Consider the following 15,316-nt stretch of genomic DNA (forward strand, 5'->3'; position numbering starts at 1 on the left):
TTTCTTTTGACTCACCAGATGACCTGGATATGAAGCAACATTTCAGTTTACAGACTGCGGAAGGCAAGTAGATAGAATGCCTGGCAAGAACAAGGGCCAGGAAACTGAATAATGGATTTGGTCTCTTTTTGGCTGCTTAGTAGGCTGATGGCAATTGCTTATTCACCTCAAGCAAGGACTCTATGTAAACTGCCTGATTCTATGGCATCTTTCCTGGAGCTACAGAGAGGAAAGATGGTGCAATATTTTGCTTATATTATACCTCTTTCAACTACATTCAATGGAAAGATTTGTAGAAGACTGTCCTTTGAACACTGAAATTCAATCCAAATAATCAGAGATAACTTTCACTTTCTGACTTTTTTTCCCAGAAATGACAGGTCATTCTAACTAATCTGGACAAGTAATTCACATTCTCTTTCAGTTAAGTTTGTAATTACTTTGTAGACAAGGCTTATGACATACTGGAAAAACTAGAAATGTAAGAAGTGTACATGGCTGTACTGGGTACTTCAGAATGAGTTTGGAAATGACCTCTTCCCCTAGTATGTAGAATCTTACTTTCTCCAACTTTAGAACGAAAATCAAAATCAGAGATCATGGTCTATTTTGGCTCAAAGGTATTTAGAATACTAAAAAAGAAAAGAATCTCAATGCTAGAGGAGAGTTGAACTGTTCTTCATTTTGTTGCAGTGGTAAGTATTTATTTGCCCACCCAAAAAGTTTCCCAAAATATAGCTTATTGAGATTATTTGTAAAAGATAAATATTTAGAGAGACAACATACTCAACATATTTTTAGAAAATGTTGTTGATATTAGCAGCAGCAGCTAGTTGTTTATTTTACACAATTTGGAAACAGAGACCAATCAAGATATTGCAGGGATCCAGAATGTGATAGTTAGTAATGTTTTATCTAAGAAACAGCATACATAGGGCAGCATGACAGTGGCTCAGCAGGCAGAATTCTCATCTGCCATGCCAGAGACCTAGGTTCATTTTCCAGTGTCTGCCCATGCAAAAATACATATATATATTTTTTGCATGGCAGACACTGGAAAATAAATATATATATGGGGTACACAGGTGGTTCAGTGGTAGAATATTCACCTTCCATTCAGGAGGCCCAGGTTCAATTCCCGGACCATGCACCTCCCCCCCAAATAAAAGTATATATATGCATAATATATGTAATATAAATAAAGTCTCCCAACATAAGGTTTTTAAAGATAACATTGAAATGTGTTCGAAAAAGGTGAGAATTATCAACTGCATTACACTACATATATAAATTTCTGTGTAATATCTTTTTTTGTTGTCTCATTAGAGAGATTCTCTGTGAAAAAAAGGGAAAGTAGCCCTGACATCCAAGAACTGGTCTGACATCTGCAATTGGGCCTCCTCTGTGGTTTGGGATCTAGCCTGGCCTCCAGAGGTAGGCCTTGGCGTCCTCTGGTTGGGAAGGAACAATTTCACAGAACATCAGCAGTAGACAAGGTAACTCTAGGGTCATGAAGAAGTGAGACAGAAAGCAAGATAATTTCAAAGTTTGTGTAAGCACAGGCAAAATCCAGGTCACTTTGCAAACCATAAATATATGAAGCGTCTTCCTCAACCGGTTTATTTCAATGATTGCACCTTCTTTACTAATTACAGCTTCTTTCCCTCTCTGGTCTCCCTCCTCTGAGGTAAGATTGATTAAGATACCCAATCACAGAATTATCCCAGCTTCCTGAGAGCACCTAACCCAGAGCCAGCAAACCCCCAATATGTTGAACCCCCCCCCCCCCCCCCCAATCATCCAACTAAAGTATAAATACTTGCCGGATGTAATTTCGGCCCGTTCCTCTAGCTCTCTGCCTAGCAACATATTCAAGCTATCCCAATGGATCTTTCTGCTCTCAGCTCACCCAATCCCTCGCTGCCACCCCTTAGCCTCCTCACCAATCATGCAGCGCGCCTCCCCTGGCCCCCCCCATTTCCGCCTCGCCACTATATAAAGCTCTGTACTTCCTCTAATAAATGTTCTGGTGCGCACGCCTTGCCAGCTCCTCCAGTTCCCACGAGTCGTTCTTCGTCTCGCGCGCCCTCCAGACCTTCGAGCCCCGGGACCAGTCGGCTACCGAGTTCCCCGTCTCGCTGCGAGGAAGACCCCAGGCCGGAGCTAGGGAAAGCTCCTGCAAATACTCTCAATCCTTTCTTGCATTTTCCTACTAAGATACTCCACCATTGTCCATGGTGTGTAGTATCCTTCCTTGCAGTAAGAAATATATTCAACTTGTTCAACTACAGGGGAATTCCTGGTCATCTTAGACTGGAAGGCATTAACATATATAAAAATTATACCAGATTATTATTATGTTATTCAATTTATAGAAAATATGCATTGAGGAATATTTGTAAATGTATAACTACATGTATTTATTATATGTGTGTATATAAACACATATAATGTGTGTGTATATGTAATGCATAGAAAAAGGATTGGGGGGATAGTTAATACTGGCTAATAGTATTAACTCTTAGGTAGTAAAGAGATGTGAGGTGTTTGAACAAGGGCTTTTATTTCTCTATAACCATATTTTCAATTCTGGAGAGTGTAACCAGTTAGGAATTGTGTTTGCCTATAAGCATTACAGATATTCCTGTCTGCAAGAAAATGACCCCAAAGGCACGCATCCTCTGCTACATATGCCCATTGAGTGTGGACAGGACCTGTGAATATGATATTATTTTGCTCCCAAGATTAGGTTATGATCTATGGCAAGGTTAAAGGGGCTTTGCAAATATAAGTAAGGAACCAAGTCAGCTTATTTCAAGTTAATCAAACGTGAGATTATGTTGGGTTTCCTGACTTCCTCAGGTGAAAGCCCTTGAAAGAGCAACTGGGTCCTTCCTGAAGACAGAGATTCTTCTGCTGTCCTTGAAGAAGCAGACAATGATGTTGTGAGCTGCCTCTGAAGGTGGCCAGATGACAAGAACCTGAGCTAGGATCTGAAAGTATCGTCCGGCTGACAAGGAGCAAGTAAATGGGGACTTCATCCTAAAGCTGCCAACAACCTGAGTTTGGAAGTGGATTCCTCCCCCAACTGAGTCTTCTGAAGAGAAGACAGCCTGGCTGACACTGTGACTGCAGCCTCATGAGCCCCTGATCAGAACACCCAGGTAAGCTGTACCCCAGACTCCTGACCATGGAAACTGTGACATAATAAATGAGTGTTGTTTTCAGATGTAAAGTGTGTGGTGATTTGTTATGCAGCAAATAACTAACCCAACAGCCCAGAGACAGGATGATGGCTCTAAAAAATAATCAGAGACCAGGCAACCCCTCCATCTGCTCTTCTACCTACTGCACCTGCGTCCATCCTCAAGGTGACTCCAAATTAGCAGGATGGCTGCTGGAGTTCCAGCCACAAGGCCCAAGTTTCAATCAAGAATAAAGGGAAGAAAAAGGAGCAAGAGAGGTACATGCCCGTTATCTGTTCCCCTTTAAAGCCGTTTTCCTAGATGATCCACACATCAACTTCCACTTAGACCTTATTGGCCAATCCAACTACAGGAGAAGCTGGGAAATAAGACTACTTTCATGGGGATATAGCCAGTAGGAAAAAAAAAATAAACAAGCAAACAGGATTCTATTAGTAAAGAAGAAGGCTGGAGAAAGGAAGGGGAGGAGAAATGGACGTTTAGCATGCAAACTGCAATCTCTTATTTGGAAGGGGAAAAAGAGGAAAAGAAAACCCTTGTGTGAGCCTTCCAATGTCTTTAAAAGTTTTCCAATAAGAGCAAATTTTCAAACTGAATCCTTAAAACAAACACAAGTATATTAAAAGAAAAGCCAACTTTATATTTCTAGTCAAAATAAGAATTCTAGCTAACACTAATGCTCTAAATCTCCTTACCTTGCTCTGTCTCGTCTGTCCCCAAATGCCTCATACTCTCCCGTCTTTAACAGTGCTATTTGCTTCCCCACTGGTTGCACGTCCTGCCCTATGGAAAGATCTTTAAATATGAATGACAGGCAAAGAAACTGTCTGATTCTTTTCCTTGGCCAGTGAGATACAAATCCCAAATCCAAAAGAAAAAAAGAGAGACGTAAATCTTATATTTAAGCACTGTCACACACATTTACATCATTTCTCTTTCCCATTTCTTTCTGCCTTTCAGAAAAACCTGGGTGTTGCTGAGTGATTAAACATAGAACCAATACAACTCTCTAAAAAACAGATATTGAGACCAGATAAGAGCAACTTGAGTTTATGAGCTAGGAGTGAGCTAGGGAAATGCTGAAGACCTATCCATAAGGTGCACAAAGAGGAGAGTGGCGAACCTGGCTGGAGAAACTTGGGGTGCAGCCAGGTGTCAGAGGCAGTGCCTGAAGGGTAGGAGAGCTCAGACATGAATCAAGCTGACTCCAGGACCCATTGGGAAGACAGAACAGGATATCTACAAAGTGATACATTTGCTCAGGTGAGTATGTGGGTGAGCTGGCAGTTGACATCTGGGAAATTCTGCCAAATGCAAGAGGACCCCAACAATCTGGCTGGGGCACCTCTCAATAATTCACCAAAGATTTGTAGCGGATCATAGTTTACAGTGATGGACCAGGTATGGACTCTTTCTCAAAAACTTAGAGTTTATAGAGATGATGGCAAAACCTATACATAAACAAAGTAGAATGTGATATATCATTTTAAAAATATCTTTGTAGTGTTAGAAATTATAGATTTAATTTGTCTTCAGGGAAAGTAAGATATTAGGGAAGTTTTCTTAAAAGTGTATTTTGGGATCTTTAATAGTAATATCAGAACAAGAAGGGAGAGCACTTAACTATAGGATTAGAATAGAGAGAGAAAATAGATTAGAGATGACTTGATGTGGGATTGGGGGTGGGGAATAGGGAATTATTGTGGAGGTAGAATTTCTATTTCAAGTCATGAAAAAACCTTAGTGATGGATGTGGTGATGGTAATGAAACCTTGTGAATGCAATTAATATCACTGAAGCATACAATTAAAATGGTTAGCATGGGAAATTTTGTGTAATATATACACATACACACACAATTTAAAAATATATAGGATTAGGCAATATTAATTTCAGATTGGCATGCCTGAGTAACTACTGACAAAACACCACTTAGACCTATAGTTTAGGTAAATTCCTTATTTTCTTCCTTCAGGCATCTTATTTCGCTGCATCTGGGTGTTAAATAACATTAGCTAATTAACTGGTTGACTTTTCTACAATGATGTTCATTTGCCCTTTTCTCTATCACTTTATTGTAAAAAGTTATATGATAGTAATAATATCAACCACAATAACAATACAGCAGCAAAATGCTCGGTTTCTTTCTTGAGGTTTATTTTTAATAGTTTTATTGAGGCATAGTTGATACACAATAATTGAACATCTTTAAGGTGTATAATTCAAGTTTTGACATATACATATATCCATGGAACAATCACCATATCCTATCCATCACCTCCAAAAGTTTTGTGGAGGCACCTTCGTAATTCTTCCCTCCAATCCCTTCCTTCCCACAACCCCTAATCCCCGGGCAACCATTGATCTGCTTTCTATCACTATACATTAGTTTGTATTTCCTAGAGTTTTATATAAATGGAATCATACAGTGTGTGCATTTTGGGGGAGTCTGACTTCTTTCACTCAACATATTTACTCTGGGGTTCATTCATGTTACAGCATATACCAACAGTATAGCACCTGCATTTTAACTGTTGAGTAATATTCCACTGCGTATCACTTATTTTTAGATCTATTCTCTTTATTTCCTTTTTTAAGCCTTCTTTTCCTCCTTTTTCCTCTCTCATTATCAACATATTTATTGTAAAAGCTCTCACAATGATTCAAAAGGGTAAAGAAATGGTAAAAAATACGAACTACAGAAAACTTTGGCATTTTGAATTAGAAACCAACAAACAAAACTAAACTAAAATCCCTGAAAAGGAAAGAGCCTTTACAAGTTTAAAAGGAGTAAATCAATATTCGAGGTGCCTTGACAGATACTAGGGGTGCTATTTCACTCTCGGGGGCCCTGCCTGGAGTCCTCTAACCACACCATTTAGTGACAGACTCTTCTGTTTCCAAAAGCTGTTATGTAGCATGTTTTGTTTATACAAAGGATATCTCAATGAGGACAGACTATGAAATGAGGCAAGATGAAGTCTAAAAATATGAGGGATATACATTTAAAAATAAATAGCCTTGGAGGTCCACAGGCTAATGGCAACTAATAATATTTATAAATCAGTATTATCCTAAAGTGAACTGCATGAGCAATGAGGGAGAATGCCATTTTGATGACCACATTATCAGAAGTATTTCTAATGTTGAACCACAAATGCTTTCCCCTTTTTTCCACATTACACAGTCCTTAGGTGTTCTGTATCTGTCATGGGATACAGTTGGTGGCTACTTCTTTTAGCCTAACAAAGATCAACGTGACCTTGGCCAATTGGCTTGTACTTTGAAGAGTGTACTTTGTGAAACATGTGAGTAGAGAAATATTCATGCTTGGCAGAATCTGCTGTCTTTTGCTCAGTATTTTACCATGATTAATCTATCTCTGCTGCTGCTGCATTGTCAGTTTCATATTTCTTCTCTATAGCAGATGCTTTTCAAATGTCATTGGATGCTGGCTGGGTGTGACCTTTGATGGGGCACTGCTGCCTCCTATCAGATTTTTATGGGCCTGGTACTTTGTGCACATATGCAGACGACATTCTGACACTGTGACCTCCAGAATAGATTCAACGAAAACAACTATACCTCACCTTTCCAACATTTTGGACACTCAAACTCTTCTCAAGTACATGGCACAAAGACTGCTCCCTCATGGCTTTGGTTTACATTCACCTCACATAAGAATTAGTTTAGGAGAATGCAAAGCTTGGTCAGAATTGCTAGCCTAACAGTCATTTGCTGGCTGCCATTCAAGTTGCCTTGCAGTGTTTTCACAAGACCTTTTATTGTGGTTTAAATGAGCAATTCCGAATACTTGTTATTATACTTTCTTGTATAATCCAATATGTAAAAAGTGAAATGGCTGGTTTAATTCTTTCTCAGATTTGGTCTTCTCTCCTTCCTGAGTCCTGAATTCTATTGTTAAGTGAACCTAATTACATAAGTCATAGGAATCCATTTTATGGCAGTTAGACTAGTTTGTATTTTCTGTGCTGATGCAGCTTACCAATAGTGAGTTTACTTTTGGGAAGCATTCTAGTATAATATGTTTAAAGATACAATACCTTTTAAAATTATTGCCAAATATTCTACAAAAAAAAAACACTTACTTAAACAAGACTTTATAAGCTTTAAATGTCAGATTAAAATAACCACCAAGTTGAATTTTCCCCAAGCTCCATCTAATACATACCCATCCTGGATCTGGGTTTTGCCCTTATATGCATGTTCTCTCAGGATGAACTGTGTCTCCAAGCACCATTGCTTTCTTTTGTTGCTCTCAACATTTACCCCACTTTTTCTTTCCTCAATGAGTTTTCTCTGTCTGTCCCTAATTTGATTCCTTTTCTCATCTTAGCCAAACACCTACTTTTGTCTTTTTTTTTTTTGATGACTGATAAAGTCACCTCCATTCAGCTCTTTCTCTACCACCATGTTAAAAAATGTGATTTTTCTATCCACTTATATTTTCCTTGAGAACTGTACTCATGTTGCTTCCACACAGCTGGCATAATCCAAAAGGACATATTTGCACTGGTACATGATATCCAAAGATCACATCAGCAGATCTGCGATGGCCTGGGTATAGGACAATGGAGAAGCACAAGCATGTGACATTTGGGTCAGCTGCAGTAACATCTCAGGACTGGAGGAAACATAGTGAGACCTAAAGATATGATTTATATTTTTCATACATTATATGAGAATCCAAAGTTAGTGATGATATGCAGAGGTTATCATTACTGTCATTAATGGTTTGTGCAACCCATAAAAAGAAGAGGGTAAAATAAATTTTAAGACTGGACCAAGAAGCTGAAACAGCCCATTGTACCACATTCTGAAGTGAGAAGTAAAATAATTTGGGTCTTGATATTTAAGTGAAAGTCAGGAGGATGCTTTTTATGAGTAATAATGTAATTTCTGTTGTAGCATTATAGCTCAAGATGCTGTGATCTTTCTAAGACATTACAAGTATCCATGAGGGAAGGGATTATTAACATATGGCAAAACATCAATTTTGCTCTATTCAGGTGATAGCACATATCATGTCTGTATGTCTAGACTGAACACTGATACAGTGAAAGCTATATATTTGTTATACATATGAATCTTATTATTATTATCATATTTTGATAATGGACCCAAACTAGATATTATAGAAATTCGTTATACTTGCTCTTTACTTTATATTAATTTCATATAAATTATGAGATGGTGTTGTTATTCATAGCTACTTTGATTCCAATATATTAATATGTACATTTAAGTAAATATCAACAAGATGTTGTCAAACCACAAAAGTTAAGCACAGTCATTTCTTAAACATTTTCTAGGATTTATTCAGGTTTTTACTGCTGATATGGTATGCCTGGAGATTCAGAATAATAGGTAGTAAGATACATATTTTAAATGAACTTATATAAAACAAAATGGAATTATCTTGTAATGTTAAACTGTTATCATTAGTATATAATTAGTATATAATACACATAATTATACAAAAAAGGATATGCTATATGCTCTTGGCGTATTTCATATATTTATAAATGTTAGGTACTTAAAATCTATAAACAAAGCAAGTGAAAATTAAAACGGACCTCTATTACCATCATTACACTTTTTTAGCTTAAGAAAATGACATTTACTTTCATTTTTTGATCAAATCATACACACCTACCAGATGGACAAAGACAATTGAGAATGGCAACGTGGTAATTGTTGCGTTTTTCCCGGTGAACTCTTAAATCAACAAAGGAGCACGTGCCTCGGGTAATCAGTGGGTCCCCTGCCTGAAAGCAGGGCATTCAGAACACAGAAGTGCATACAAGCTGCGTGCTTCTCTCATTTTCTCATTCAAACATTTGCCACGCAAAATGAATAAAATAAAATGAAAAAAAAAATAGCCACCTAATACTGTGGATCTCAATATTTTGGGGGGGTGAATTTTAGGATTAAATTATTCATTCAAATATCCAGTACCAATTACCGTGCTGCTATAACTTCCTGGAGCTGCCACCAAGGGAATGGCAAAGGAAACAGTCTCCTTACAATTTTCTGGAACGTAGTCAGCGAAGTTGAACCTTTGACAGAAGTGATTCGACAAAGAGTTTGAAGCAATTAAAATGGCAACTTGATTCTTTCATTTCCACACTTTCGTTTTAGTCGGGGGGGGGGGGTGGCTGGGAGGTTGGATCTTTGGATCTGCATCAGAGAGAGAAGCCAACCTAAGACTAAAAGTTCAACCTTCCCTATGGGTCGCACAGCTCCACCAGCTACTCGAGGTCGCACTTTCTCCTGCGCTCTCAGCGTCCAGGTGATGGGGAGGGGGATCTCCAAGCCCACAGCAGGCAACTGGCAGTCTGGGATTCCTTATTTTAGTGACCTGCGCTGCAAATAATAGGACTGGCTGCACAAGGAGCTGCAGACGCGCGACCGAGGGTGCGGGGCGCCCTGATCCTGAATCTGAGTGCAAAGATTCACGCACTAAGAAACTGAAGGTGGCCTCTTTAGATGCTGCCATCCAGGGACCCGGTGGGGGACTTTAACTTACTATTTTACTGTAACAGGAGTTAGGACGTGCGGAGTAGAAAGATAGGAATGTTTGTTTCTACTCTGTCAAAAGTAAGATGGAATAGGAAAAATGAATTGGTCCAGCGAGAATGCTGGAAAACTGCAAATCTGGAGGGAGGGAGGCCAAAAGGCCGAGAGGGCGGGGGGGGGGGGGGGTATCTTTGTTTTGAGTTACTCTCCTCTGGCCTCAGGGTAGGGCAAATCACTAGCCGCCTGTGTGCATGAACGCGGGCCGCTGGGGTGCTTGGAAAGAAGAGAAACCTGTTCTTAGGGCTTCTGAGCCCCCACAGGACGGTGGGACTAGAGTTGCCCAGCTCTCGACTAGAGCCCACCTGGGGTAGAGCCAGGTGAAGTCAGGCGATGCCTGGGTGAGCGGGTGGGGAGGGGAAAAGCTTTCTTGACCCCTTCTGGGAGCAAGTTAATAACTCTGGCGACTTGATCAACTGACGCTCTTTCTGAATGGGGTCGCGTCCTGAGCTCGTTTGCTCTTCTCAGTTGGTATTTTTCGGGGAGACAGGCAGGGCGAATTCTTTCTCTCCATCTGAAGTCGCAAAGACTCGATTAGTTTTCGTGGCAAGGATTTGGGGGCGGAGATCTTTCTAAATGCACATGCGCCCGCCCTCATCACGTCCCCTTCCCCCATCCACCCGGACCCCATTCACCTCAGCAGAATCGGAGAAGCCAGCGACCTCCAAAATTGTCCCCACAGTTTTACCTCCACATTGACTTGGCATTCCCCAACCTACCTTCCCTTCTACACTCAAAAGGTGCCATCAAGGGTTGCTTTCTCACCACCCCCCTTAAATAAGATCCCTCACCTACACTCCCTAACTGCCCTAAGTGGTCCTGACCCACTTTAGCTAACAGTTTAATTCATAGAAAAATGGCTGTAACTCTTGACAACGCATCGGCCACCCACCCAAGAACTCCAGCCCAGTTCACCTATTTTACGAGACTAGTTTTCAAGCACTGAATTCCGAATTTGAGGCGTCCTGTGAGATTTCCGGGCTTCCAATTCCCTCCCCGTCCCCCACCCCCACCCCTTGGCTGGCAATTTTTTGCTGCTCCCCTACTTGACCTCCTTCAAGGTATCCTCGCATCCCCTCCCTGCTCGTTCCCGGTAAACCTCCAGCAGACGGTGGAAATCAATCCCTTGGCTCTAAATTCAGAGCTGCTCATCGGACAGGATCGCAGTGGAGAACGGGTGTCGCTTCTTTCAGAAAGAATGTCATTCGATCAACTCCACTGAGTTGTTAACTAGCCCCGGGTTTCCGGAGAGCGCAGGCGGGCCCATGAATATTTAGCTTGATCCAGTGCAGATGTGGTAGATTTAAACCGAACTGCCCAGACTTGGACACTAAAGGCTTCTTCACCGCTTCAGAACCCAACGATCCCGGCGAGAATATGACACACTTAAGACGGCTTTGCCCGATGCTTGGTTCAGAGCGTCCCCGGGTCAAAACCCCTTAGTCAGCGCTATTTTCCTGGCTCCAACCTGGGCTCCATGCAGAGCTCCCATTGAGGTTAAAACTCGCCTGTTCTAAGTCATTTGGGGTTTCAAAAAGAAACAAGCAAACCAACAAAACATGAAAAAAAAAAGGGGGGGGGAGGAAAACTATTTCACCTGGCATTGTTACCTGCTTTTGAGAAATCATAAACACTTTTCCAGAAGGACAATTTTAAAGGGAGGATGCAAATTTCTGACCTCGCTCAGCCGAACAGTTCCGGGCAGTGCGGTGGGGAAAATTCCAGTTCTCAGCAATGCCCTAAGGCTTGCGGCTTTGCCGCTAACGGGAGCAAAGAATTCTTTCTCGGCTGAGAACCCACAACAGACCGCACATTAGCGCGGCCACCGGGCTGCCGGCTGCCAGGAAAGAATGCAAGGAGCGCCGGTGATGGAAACAGCTACCTGAACTCAGAAACGTAGGCTGGGAGCTCTGCGTGCAGAAGAAAATTCTTGCTAATTCAACCAAATTATTTTAACCGGTTAATTGACGCGCAACAAAACCACATTAACAGCAGGAGTCCAAAGCACTAAAATGAGATCCATAACTAAGTTTATTGCTGTTAACAACTGCCTTTATTACCATTGCTTAGCATTACAAATACATAAGAAACAAAATCATTTCATACCCAAGGGTACATGGAGACAGATTCTGTCTCTTTTTCTCTGAAACTATAGCACAGATTATCTTGTTTATACTCAATAATCCAGCATCAGTGAGAGGAATACAGGCAAATTAGCTCTAAACACCCACAAGCCGTTCCTGTTGGGATATAAGGGGTTAATCATGGCTCCCTTACCACGCATATAATTTTATCTGACCCCTGGACGTGATGGAAGATACTGATAGTTTGCATAGCCTTATTCTACATAAGAGACTACATGGAAAAAGTAAAAACTGAAGGGAGAACAGAACACATACATATATTCCATACTTATTTTCATAGATAAATAATATAGTTAAATCCAATGTGGCTTCCAAATTCTTCACTTGTGGATATCAGAAAATATAAATCCTTCAGTTATTTTCTTTCCTGTCTGAATACACTACACATTGAAACTGGTGGCCCAATTATGATTCTATTCTTTCTAACTGGATTATGATGTGGGCCAAACATAAAACATCACCTCCCTGGAATAAGATCCCAAGAAGCAGTAAGCAAATCTATAGCTCAGAGAAAGCTGATTTCAAAGACTCTCCCTTCCAATCTTGCTTAGTTGGGGAGGAGACAGATCTTCCATTTACTGTTTATAGTTTCTCAAAGTACCAACTTAAAATCCATTTATATCTGCCTGAGATTGTTGGGGAATAAATACTAAATGCACAATATTATTTTAAAATTGCAATTAAACCTATTCAATTTTTGAAAAGCAGCTTGAGAACACTGTATTTCCTAAGAATCTGCACCCAGCATTAAGTTGGGTGTGGAATATTTAAGTTTTAATTAGAGCAGAGAAAGAAAGCAACAGCACGCAAAACAGTCATAAGAGCCCACCAGGAAGCTTAGGTGTAACAGTTGCATATCGGAAAATGTGTACAAGCACAAATGGGCAGATGCCACAGACTCAAGCGGAACGTAAATCACAGCAACTTTTATATTCAGAGACACTCGAAAGTGTGTTAGGGTGATCAGAAGGTGGGAGGACTATGTGTTATAACTATTCATACTACCTATAATCTGTCTTTACTCTCTTCAATAAAGGAGTTCACACAAGGAGATGCATACCACTGCTGCTTTGAAAGATAAATTTTTGACCTATCAGAATATAGAAAGGTCAAAATATTGAGTCCATTTTGACAAGAAAGGGTCTAATCTCCCCTTTGAACACAAGAGGTCGCTCCTGTGATCAAGTATTTGGAAAAACATTGCTAATCACTGTTTGGTGTATTTCATAAAAACATTAAAAAAATATTTACAGATATATTTGATGTATTAAGTCTATATGTAGCAATCAGCTAAAGAAAGAACTAATCAGTGATCAGTTCAAGGTGAAGCAAAACAATAATTCCTGCTGTCTAAACTTTGATTTAATGCAAAATAATTAGCAATAGATGCTTAGAACTCCAGAGCACATGCATCATGGAACAGAAAAATTACTGGGTTCCCTCAAATTTCTCCCTTGGGAGGAAAGAGGGTCTTCTACATGGATCTTTGCCTCTATCAGCTGAGGAACTTATTAGGAAAATACTTGTTTACAATAATAGTGTGGGCTGAAAGCAAGAAAACACATTGTCTTCTCCATTACGGTGAAATCGCCCATTACTAAAGGGTTTCCCCCAAGCCGCATACCAGCTTGTCAATTTGGAACTGCTGTCATGGCAATAATTTTTTGTAACAGCTTATTGGTTTAAGGAGCTAAAATACAGTGAGAGAGTAAAAGCGATGTTGGAGAAGGATGAATAGTGAGGGCACTGTGTGGATCTCCAATATAAGTCATCAAGCTTCTTGCATTTTCTGTTGCTTAATTCAATTTTATAAAGGTGGAATGATGGGATACGATTGGTTAAACTGTATTTACTTTCTGGAGTTATAGTGGTATTTTTGTTTTTAGTAGGGTCAACTTGGTTACCTATAAGGAAAAAAGCCCATATACTGGGAAAATTTACTTCCCATTGCCATTATCAGCATGAGCACTGAAAATGCAGTTTGACAAAAGGCTCCATGCATATACCAGATACCAGAAATTTGACCGAAAAAAAAAAGGACAAAAACAAAGCAACTGGTAAATTTACCAACCTATTTCTACCCAACTTTCGATTTGACACATGCATTAAAATAACTTACAAAAATGATTCAGTTAGAAATCTTCCCTGAAGGAAAAAAATATATACATTTTGGAAAAGCCCAAGCTAGGTCCACAGGAAACTCACGCATCTCAGCTTCTCTTTGCACTCTGAAGAGGCATATCCTTTCAAACGGAGCCACTGAGGCCGGCCAAGGGCTCACGGTTTTTATCAAGGGTTAGATCTGGCGCAAGATACAAAGAAAGGAGTTTCCTAATACACCGGGCTTTCCCGCGGCAACAGGACACGAAGTTAAGCCTTCTACAGCTTGGGTTTGAGAACCTTTTTAGATAAAACCGGCAGTCACAGTAGATAAGGAACAGCTATTTAGAAGCTTTGGGGGAGGTGTGAGAGCACTTCGTGGCCTTCCTGTGACTTTGTCTTTGGGAAACTGTAAAAGATGATGGGAAACATGTAAGAAATTATTGAAGAACTTATTGAGGAACTTTACCGGCGAATTGTAACCAACAATCTTCTCTCTCCGGGTAGTTTCCCTGGAAAAAAGGTATCGAATATGCACTACCCACTGAAGCGAAATAGGTACTTTATTTTTCTTCTGTATTCGACCCCCTTCCTTACTCACCCCCTTAGAATAAACCATCTTTAAACGTCTTTACATTGAGACATGGAAACGTGTCCTTATAATTATCAAAAAGCCTCCAGCTAATTGCATACGTTTGCTTAAAACCAAAGGGCCAGCAGAGAGAAGAATTATACAGGATCTACTCGCTTGACAAACTTCAGGCGATTGGAAGATCATCTCTCTCTTTGGTTCGAGTTAGTGCGCTTCCTAATTCTAGAGTGAAACTGAAAAGCACACTTCGAGGGTCTTAAGGAAAGAGAGGGCGTTCGCGGAGTCAACTTGATTTTTACCTGTGCGTTTCGAATCTGATTCTCCGCTAAGACAAAAAGTGCTCCCTTCCACCCATCCCACATTTTTTGGAGAGCTGACGTCGGGGCTGATGGGGTACTGGGATAGCAGTTAGCAAACCATTCCTCTGGGTCTAATCATCCCATTCCGGGTTCTTCTCCTAGGCAAGCGCCCAGCCCGCAGCTAGTTCGGGAACTCACCCTCCCGGCAGCCAAGCCGAGACAGGCCCGAGGCTGTGCGCCAAAGCGCGGGGCCAAACCGAGCCAAGCAGGCTGTTCCAAGTCTCGCCTTTTCCTAGAGCCCGGGACGGCCCTCGTGAACAAGAAGATCTACCCACCAGGCACTCGCTACCGGCGGCAGAAAAGCAAGCCCCGCGCGCG

At 40.7% G+C, this 15,316-nt stretch overlaps 1 long non-coding RNA gene across 2 annotated transcripts; it reads left to right on the forward strand.

Moving 5' to 3' along the window:
* The first annotated feature begins 3,249 nt into the window (after positions 1 to 3,249).
* On the forward strand, positions 3,250 to 9,107 carry LOC143647286 (uncharacterized). 2 transcript variants are annotated; one of them, XR_013157954.1, is made up of 4 exons: positions 3,250 to 3,463; positions 4,167 to 4,469; positions 6,394 to 6,514; positions 8,887 to 9,107. It is a non-coding gene; the product is annotated as an uncharacterized LOC143647286 (long non-coding RNA). The 2 variants fall into 2 exon arrangements; XR_013157953.1 differs by lacking the exon at positions 6,394 to 6,514.
* The last annotated feature ends 6,209 nt before the right edge of the window (positions 9,108 to 15,316 follow it).

The sequence above is a fragment of the Tamandua tetradactyla genome, chromosome 9 (assembly GCF_023851605.1).
Source record: "Tamandua tetradactyla isolate mTamTet1 chromosome 9, mTamTet1.pri, whole genome shotgun sequence".
NCBI lineage: Eukaryota > Metazoa > Chordata > Mammalia > Pilosa > Myrmecophagidae > Tamandua > Tamandua tetradactyla.